Raw genomic sequence first — 7,499 nt, 5'->3', positions numbered from 1 at the left:
GTATGCGATGCGGGCTTCTATTATGCAAATAGACCGCTGTGTTGCATGCCTCAACCCACAAATGAAGTGGTAGGCCTTGGTCATGCAGCATCGCCCGAACTGCCCCCACTGGTGTCTTCATCCCAAGTATGAGATGCGGGCTTCTATTCTGCAAATAGACCGCTGTGTTGCATGTCTCAGCCCACAAATGAAGTGGTAGGCCTTGGTCATGCAGCATCGCCCGAACTGCCCCCACAATTGTTCTGTTCTTCCTCTTGGGCACCCCATTCTGTTGTGGGTTATGAGGTGCTGCCAACTCCTGTTTAATTCCTTCCGCTACACAAAAGTCCTTAAACTCTTGAGAGGCATACTCTCCACCATTGTCGCTTCTTAAGGCCCTGATCTTCTTCCCAAACTCTTTGTCAACCAAAGCTTTGAACTCACAAAACTTTGAGAACGTTTGGTCCTTCTTCTGCATGAAATAAATCCAGCATTTACAAGAAAAATCATCAATGAAAATCACATAATACCTTTGTTTTGCGGTGGATGCTGTTGAGAATGGTCCACACACATCAGTATGAACTTGACCTAAGATTACTTCAGCTCGACTGTCTCGATCACGAAAGGAAGACTTGGCGTACTTTCCCAAGGTACAACCTTTGCATGTATCCACTTGCTCAAGTTTACCTTTTGGAAGTTCGGTAGAGATTTGCTGCATTATCTTCAAGGCCCCATGATGCAAGTGGCCCAACTTCCTATGCCATAACTCGCCAATGTCTTGGCTTTGCACCAATTTTGCTTTCGAACTCAATGCAGCACAATCATCTACCTCTAGCTTATAGAGATTCTTCATTGAAATCCCAATCCTCTTGGTCTGACTCGTGGCTATGTGTCTCAGGAACGCCTTTCCTTTACTGAAGACAACATCGTAGCATTTTTCTTCCAACATCGCAGTCGATACCAAGTTCTTCTTCAGTCCAGGCACATACTTTACATCAGTCAAGGTGAGAGGAGCTCCATGCTCCCTCTAAAAAGCAACCGTGCCTTCTCCTGAAACACAATACTTTCCGCTGTCACCCATCTCTATGCGCATCTTGAGGTCTTTCTCCTCCAAGGTACTGAATAAACTTTTATCGTCGGTCCTGTGGAATGAGGCTCCACTGTCAAGATACCAAACACAACCCACCATAAATGAAACCATGCATGTGATGAGGGTAAAATCCAATTCGAACTAAGAGGCCAATGCCTCACCTTCTGATCCTTTCGAGGATCCCTTCTTGTATTTCTTCAATGGACAATTAGTTGCATAATGGACCACCTCATGACAATTAAAGCATCCCACTTTAGATTTTTCAATCTTCTTCCCTCCATGAGAAGAATTCGATTTGGAATGGGAAGCCTTCCCTTTCCATTTCCTTGCCTTACTTGCTAAGGCTAAATTTTCTTCATCATCATGCTTAGATGAAGAACCATATCTTGTGCTCCTCTGATCTCCTCTTGCATCAGATCCAACCATAGTCGTTCCCAATCCGACAATTTCTCTCTTCCATTCAGAGAGTCTTGGTAGCTATTCCAGCTCTTTGGAAGACTAAGGAGAGCAAGGCTCACCATATCATCATTGGTTGTTGTATTCCCACACTACCAAGCTCATCTCTGTAGGTGGTGAGCTTGTTCAGATATGTAGAAATAGAATCACCCTTCTCCATCTTGATTTTCCGAAGCTTATCCTTGAGCACCAGTTTCCTCTGGTTGCTACTGTTTGGATATAGGTCCTTCAATGTATTCCACGTTGAAAACAGAGTCTCCTTCCCATGGAGACTCGAGACAATATGGTCTTGAACTCCCTCTGGAAGAATCCTTCTCACCTTCACCACACACTTCTTCCATTCAGCCAATTCTTGTGCATTAGCTGCAGTTGGCTTAGGGATTTCTTGATCAATGAAATCCTTCAAACCATTGTCTTCTAATACTGCTTCCATGCGATCCTTCCATGTTATGTAATTCGAGCTTCCATCCAGAGCATAGTCGAGTCTCAAGCCATTGAACGCCATTGGTGAACTTTGAGGTGTGATAAGAATTCGATTTTGCACCTGCAACCAAGAACTTCAAACTTCAAATTTCCCTTCTCAGTATACTGTTCATAGCTCTGATCACCTTTGCTATGATACCATGTAGAAATTTTGACTGTAGATTAACTTGATTATGCAATATAACTAAAGCAAAATACTTAATCTACTTCTACTATCAAACTTGCAGAAGTTGAATCGATTTGAGCAAGATCAAGCAGAACACATATAACAGAGAAGAAGAATCAATACACATGAAACATAGAAGAATACTCTGGGGAAAGCCTCAGCTCAAAACCCCGCTATCTATATTATCATACAAGTGGAAATATCTCAGGATTACACACAGCTTTAGATCTCACAACGATCCATCTCTCAGTACAATCCCTCACACTACTCATAGACATAATAGACTACTCATATGCCTTCTCTTATGCCCTCCAAGCCTTCTATTTCCTTGCGCTGTTTTCCCTGGGTGTTCCAGCTGTAACCTTGTGTGACACTGATCTCACACACTGCTCCAACACACTGTAAAACTGTGCAAATCTCAAGGAATGAATTCCTTCTGCATGCAAGATATTTTCTTATAGGAAAATTCTTGCAACTGATAGTACACTGTCCCTGCCTTTAATCTCAACTGGGTCTTTGTCTGAACTGACATGCATGAGTTATTTATGAGAGAATATTCAGTTATCTGGAGTACACTAGTTTCATGCATGCATGCATTAATTGACTGAACTCACAATTAGTTCCTCAAACTGTTTGGAACTAATTTAATTGGACTTAACTCAATTAACTGAGCTAACTAATTACAACTCAAATACAACTCATCCTTATCTCCTTAATTAGGGGATAACTTCCTTAATTTAAGGGATAATTGTTGCATGACTTCACAAAGACTTCTAGCTTGAATTTATCCAACTAATTAACTCAAGATGAATTAATTAATTATTTTCCAAGCTGCTGGTGAGACTCAATTCGAATTTTAATTCTCAATTTTAATTCAAGGACAAATTAAAATTGGAATATTCTTGTTGCCACATTTCAACAGTTATTTCCTACCTCCTTGGCTATTACTCAGATCAATGGGTAGATGAGGCAATTATAGGATTTATTTCCATTTTCTCTGCAGATTCTAAGCCTTCCATCTTGTTCAACTTCAGCCAATTCCTTGCAGATTCCATCCATGAACAGTTTGTGAAATTCCAAACTGAAGAAATATTTAAATATGATTCAACCTTAGTATATATGTTTTTATATTTTCAAGGAGACAACCTCAAGCTTGCCTTACAAAAGTTGGATGAAGAAGGAAATCAACAATCATTCATCTTCTGGACTATGCTGGTAATGAAGGAACAAAAGGAGTATTCATACAAACAATTCATAGAAATGTTTGTACATCCAACACTCAGTCTCCTAAGAAACACTCTAGAAACAAGAATCAGTGAAGAAATCAAAAAAATCTTGTAGCTATTAGACCAAGTCCAAACAGGAGATTGGTACCTTTATCAGAATTACACAGAGCTAAGGATATTTGGGTGTGAACTTGCCCCTTACAAACTGCCAAAATTCCTCCCAATGAGGATCTTTTCTCTAGAATACATCATACAAATGCTTAACATGGACGAGATTCATTTTGTAGCTGCCAAGAAGAAATCTCAATTCAAAATTAAAACACAAGTAGGGCCTTTTGTTTGCAACATCAGGGTAGTATGGGAAGAAGCAGACAAATTGCTGAAAGAAATGCAGTTCAGTCTCAGTTTCAAATGGTCATATGATCCATTAGGGGTCATCTCCAAGTTAAGGGTAGAGAACAAATCTACTTCTTACTTTCATACATCCAAGCTAGATATTGAAAAATATAAAAACTAGCTAGAATGGACCGAGAACACTCTACAAGAGGAAGAGGAGCAGTTGGTGTCCACTTTGACAGTACAGACTCCTGTCAGATAGGAGAAAACAAAGAAGAGGAATAGGGAAGAAGGGTCACCTTTAGTGATTGAGATTTCCAGTGAAGGCTTCAAAATCATGTATAGGAAGAAGCCCAAACTACATTCCAAACTAAGCTTAAGCAAGGATTCAAAGCAAGAGAATATTATCACCACCAAAGAGCCACTTGTTTCCTAATTAGTGGGTGATCAGATTACACTTTCCCCCATTACCTTGACAACTTCACAATATCAACATAAGGTTATACAAACTAACACATCTACCATAGGGGAGACAAAAAATAATATATTTGATATTTTCAAAGAGATTAAAGTGAGAAATGAGGCCTTGAAGAAATCAGTTCTGGAAACAAACTTCCAATTCTCAAAGAAGACTGCTATCAGCCTTGGATTCAGAGAAAGGCAAAATGCAATTGGCCTTCCTCCAAGCACAGATTCCCTAGCCCAAGGCAACATCATATTACAAGAAGACATCATTTGAATTTGATGTGAAAGACATACATCCCATTGACCAAATGGAGATGCACAAGTAGAATGGGCAAATGATTTCATCTACTCTCACTAACACTGCTATGAGTTTGTCTAAATTGCAGGTTACATTAGCCAATGTTCACTCATAATTGAAGATGGAGAAAGTCTCTGCACTTGCCAAAGACGCTAGGATCAAAGCTTTGGAGGACTTGGTAATCAAAGTAAGATATGATCATGCAAATGTCAATGCTGCAGAAGAGCTCATAAGAAAGAAGAATACTGACATAACAACATTAAGAAAGCAGTTGAAATTACTAGCCACAGAAGATCCTTTTGGCCAAGGACATTGAAGAAACAGAGTCACAAAAGGCAGACATGATGAATCTCATCATGGAGTAGAGTGCACAGTTGAAGAAAATGGAGACATAGATGGAAAAATAATCAAAGAAAAGGAGAAAGCTGTCGGAAAGGCTATTGTCCCTTTGTAAGCAGTGCCTCTTACAACAATTCCTACAACTACATCTTCTACAACAAGCACAAGGGTTTGTTGAAGATCTGTTGGCTTATACAGTGGAGAATATGTCTCTCCAAACTGAAGAAATTAAAATATTGTAGGCTCATGTTAATCTTCTGCAAGACCAGAAGGCAAAGACTGAAACTTTTCATGCAACAGAGCTACAAAGAGCTCAAACCCAGATAGAAATATGGAGGAAATCAGCAACTGAGTCCTCTATTGGCCACACACTTGCTCAAGTTAAAGAAATTATATGGAATAATATTATTGAAGCCATGGATGAAATCTGGCGATGTATCCATATTATATTTGAATAGAAAGAGTTGATTGAGAAAGCCAAACATGTCATTTCCACTATTAACACTGAGTTGGGAGATATGCCTACCACAACCAACAACATCATTAAATTTCTCAATTCTAAAAACATATGTGAATTGGATCTTAGAAGTGAAGAAAGTTCTGACAAAGAAGAATTTGGTTGCGCAACTTACAGAAAAACGTCACGTATGGAGGTAGCAGTCAACAGATTTTTCACCAAAATAGAAGCATTAACTAAGAAGGGTCTGCCTTATTTATTTGTAATCAATGACAAACTGATGACCAGGAAATATTATAAGAAGAAGCTTTAAGACATTGCAAAGGATACTGCCAAGTCTTCCCACATTAAAGGTGTTATGACAGGGAGACATTTTTTCAAGGCTATCAACAACACGCGTTTCGTCCAGCATGAGATAAAGCATATTTTTGTAGTAAAACCCACATTTTCTCGATATACTGAGGTAGATGAGATCTACCGCAAAGTAACAAAAATCACCATCCCAGATGAGGATCGGTGGGATAAATTATGTGAGTTTCAGGACTAAAGGAAAGATCAGTTATACCAGCGCAACACCCAAATCGTGGCATCTCAACCACTGTTCTCCACCAAAGTAGTGTGAGATGTCCATATCACTTCACCAAATTCACCTCTTTTGGTTGCTTTATTCCATTATGTTAGTTTGAAGTTAATAACAGAATTCCATGTCAATACGACATTAATTGTAATCTTTTTTGAAAATTTTGTTTAAATACTTCGTTCAGTCGAAATATTGAGGGTCGGTTCCTGATCATTGTAATTCTTTTTATCAAGCATTGTACTTTTCCATTCTGCTAGAGCACCTTTAGTACAAAGAATTTTCACAGGATTCTTGTGTTGCGATTTGTTGGTGATGTTTTTCTTATTGTAGCTGTTGTTTCCACTGTTATTCTCTGTATATTTATCATCTGAAATCTAATTGTAAAACATGAGATGTGAAAAATAAGATTTGTTAATTGAACACCTTATTTGGACTGTTTTTACAATCTGTATGTTTTCTTCTGAAGTCTGATTGAAAAATTCTTAAATGCTTTTCAATCACTACTGAAATACATTTTTCTCCATTTCATAATTCAATTTAAAGATCTAGTAAATGTAACTATCTTGCCCTATGATTACTCTTTTAAACATTTGGTGCAACAGCCAGCTTTATTTGACTCCATAGCCCAATGGAAAGAGAGTAATTTGATCAGATCAACCAACTAAACCAACCAAACAAATTCAAACAAACAACCAAGCATAATCATAGCTAGCCTAAAATCAACTTAAAAACCAATCTATATCATAAAGAGAGATCCCTCTCTGAAGCTGGCAGGGCTAGATCCCAACTTCAAAAGTGGTTTGATGTTGTCCAATGTATTTACTCCCACAACCTCAAAAATATAAAATGACAACATGCTCCACTCTTCTTGGATGACCAAATCAAGGAAATCAAATGTGACAAGATCAAAATGATGCATTGCCTCCAAATACCATGAGAAATTTCACAGGTAAGAGCCCATGGTATTTTGTGTGCACTCACAGGATCATGACTTTTCACCTACAAGAATCTGCGTGGACACATAAAGGTAAGCTAGAGCAGATCTACGTGGGATAAATGAAGAAAGTCAACATATATTATGAAAATTGTGCAGGCATGAAGAGGCAAGCCAGAGCAGATACTGTAAACATTAAATTATTTAGCAAGAACTGCTAAACTTGCTCCAAGCCACTTGCACACATTCTTCCAAGCATTTATACAACTCTTACAACACTAGAACACCTATGGCATACATAAAATCATCATGCACACACATCCACAACAGTTGACATCAATTCCAACACACAACTGGATCATTGTTGATGTCAATTCTAACACCAAGCTTCCAATAATATCCCCCTTTGGGATTGATGACAACACCACAACCAAATCACCAATTGATCTTCTTTACTGGCCTTCATTCTCTATTGGATGGCTGGTTTCATTATCAACTTGTGGCTAGTATCATTCTCCCCCTTTGACATCAACGGAAAGGGGTGACCAAACCTTGCTTGGAACACCATGTTGACACCAATTGTATTATGCTAATATCAATAATTTTTAGTGACATAATTAGCTACAATACATTTTGCAAAATAGACATGAGAAATCAAACAACATGGTTGCTCATTCTTGTGGCTCCTAC

The sequence above is a fragment of the Pinus tabuliformis genome, chromosome 3_1 (genome assembly GCF_031772625.1).
Source record: "Pinus tabuliformis cultivar Carrire ecotype Pingquan chromosome 3_1, CPIR1, whole genome shotgun sequence".
In the NCBI taxonomy this organism is placed as follows: Eukaryota; Viridiplantae; Streptophyta; class Pinopsida; order Pinales; family Pinaceae; genus Pinus; species Pinus tabuliformis.
Note: the sequence above shows the minus strand (reverse complement) of the source record.